Here is a 2,857-nt window from a genome sequence, read left to right on the forward strand (position 1 = left end):
GAAGAAATCAAAAGAAAAATCAAAAACTTTCTGGAAGTAAATGAGGATAACAGCACAATATACCAAAACTTATGGGACACAGCAAAAGCAGTGTTAAGAGGAAAGTTTATATCAATAGGTGCCTACATCAAGAAATTGGAAAGACACCAAATAGATGAGCTTTCAATTCACCTCAAGGATCTAGAAAACCTACAGCAAATCAGACCCAAATCTAGTAGGAGAAGAGAAATAATTAAAATCAGAGAAGAAATCAACAGGATTGAATCAAGAAAAACATTACAAAAAATCAGCCAAACGAAGAGCTGGTTTTTTGAAAAAATAAACAAAATTGACACCCCATTGGCCCAACTAACTAAAAAAAGAAGAGAAAAGACCCAAATCAATAAAATCAGAGATGAAAAAGGAAACGTAACAACAGACACCACAGAAATAAAAAGAATCATCAGAAATTACTACAAGGACTTGTATGCCAGCAAACAGGGAAACCTATCAGAAATGGATAGATTCCTGGACACATGCAACCTGCCTAAATTGAACCAGGAAGACATCGAAAACCTAAACAGACCCATAACTGAGACAGAAATTGAAACAGTAATAAAGGCCCTCCCAACAAAGAAAAGCCCAGGACCAGATGGATTCACTGCTGAATTCTACCAGACGTTTAAAGAAGAACTAACTCCAATTCTTCTCAAACTATTCAGAACAATCGAAGAAGAGGGAGTCCTCCCAAATTCTTTCTATGAAGCCAGCATCACCTTAATTCCTAAGCCGGAAAAAGATGCAGCACTGAAAGAGAATTACAGACCAATATCCCTGATGAACATAGATGCAAAAATCCTCAATAAAATTCTCGCCAATAGAATGCAACAATACATCAGAAAGATCATCCACCCAGACCAAGTGGGATTTATCCCTGGTATGCAGGGATGGTTTAATGTGCGCAAGACAATCAATGTGATACACCACATTAACAGACTGCAGAAGAAAAACCATATGATTATCTCAATAGATGCAGAGAAAGCATTTGATAAAATACAACACCCGTTCATGATGAAAACTCTAAGCAAACTGGGTTTGGAAGGAACATTCCTCAATACAATCAAAGCAATCTATGAAAAACCCACAGCCAACATCCTATTGAATGGGGAAAAGTTGGAAACATTTCCACTGAGATCTGGAACCAGACAGGGATGCCCACTCTCACCAATGCTATTCAATATAGTTCTGGAGGTTCTAGCCAGAGCTATTAGGCAAGAAAAAGAAATTAAAGGGATACAAATTGGGAAGGAAGAACTCAAACTATCCCTCTTTGCAGATGACATGATTCTGTATTTAGGGGACCCAAAGAACTCTACTAAGAGACTATTGGAACTCATAGAAGAGTTTGGCAAAGCAGCAGGGTATAAAATCAATGCACAAAAATCAACAGCCTTTGTATACACAGACAATGCCATGGCTGAGGAAGAACTTCTAAGATCAATCCCATTCACAATAGCTACAAAAACAATCAAATACCTTGGAATAAACTTAACCAAAGACGTTAAAGATCTCTATGATGAAAATTACAAAACCTTAAAGAAAGAAATAGAAGAGGATACCAAGAAATGGAAAAATCTTCCATGCTCATGGATTGGAAGAATCAATATCATCAAAATGTCCATTCTCCCAAAAGCAATTTACAGATTCAATGCAATACCAATCAAGATACCGAAGACCTTCTTCTCAGATCTGGAAAAAATGGTGCTGAAATTTATATGGAGGCACAAGAGACCTCAAATAGCTAAAGCAATCTTGTACAACAAAAACAAAGCCGGAGGCATCACAATACCAGATTTCAGGACATACTACAGGGCAGTTGTAATTAAAACAGCATGGTACTGGTACAGAAACAGATGGATAGACCAATGGAACAGAATTGAAACACCAGAAATCAACCCAAACATCTACAGCCAACTTATATTTGATCAAGGATCTAAAACTAATTCCTGGAGCAAGGACAGTCTATTCAATAAATGGTGCTGGGAAAATTGGATTTCCACATGCAGAATCATGAAGCAAGACCCCTACCTTACACCTTACACAAAAATCCACTCAACATGGATTAAAGACCTAAATCTACGACCTGACACCATCAAGTTACTAGAGAACATTGGAGAAACCCTTCAAGATATTGGCACAGGCAAAGAATTTCTGGAAAAGACCCGGGAGGAACAGGCAGTCAAAGCCAAAATCAACTATTGGGATTGCATCAAATTGAGAAGTTTCTGTACTGCAAAAGAAACAGTCAGGAGAGTGAAAAGACAACCGACAGAATGGGAAAAAATATTTGCAAACTATGCAACAGACAAAGGGTTAATAACCAGAATCTACAAAGAGATCAAGAAACTCCACAAAAACAAAACCAACAACCCACTTAAGAGATGGGCCAAGGACCTCAATAGACATTTTTCAAAAGAGGAAATCCAAATGGCCAACAGGCACATGAAAAAATGTTCAAGGTCATTAGCAATCAGGGAAATGCAAATCAAAACCACAATGAGGTTTCACCTCACCCCGGTTAGAATGGCTCACATGCAGAAATCTACCAACAACAGATGCTGGCGAGGATGTGGGGAAAAAGGGACACTAACCCACTGTTGGTGGGAATGCAAACTGGTCAAGCCACTATGGAAGTCAGTCTGGAGATTCCTCAGAAACCTGAAGATAACCCTACCGTTCGACCCAGCCATCCCACTCCTTGGAATTTACCCAAAGGAATTTAAATTGGCAAACAAAAAAGAGGTCTGCACCCTAATGTTTATTACAGCTCAATTCACAATAGCTAAGACCTGGAACCAACCTAAATGCCCATCAACGA

The sequence above is a fragment of the Oryctolagus cuniculus genome, chromosome 5 (assembly GCF_051225735.1).
Source record: "Oryctolagus cuniculus isolate XC-2025 breed Fujian yellow rabbit chromosome 5, ASM5122573v1, whole genome shotgun sequence".
Lineage (NCBI taxonomy): Eukaryota > Metazoa > Chordata > Mammalia > Lagomorpha > Leporidae > Oryctolagus > Oryctolagus cuniculus.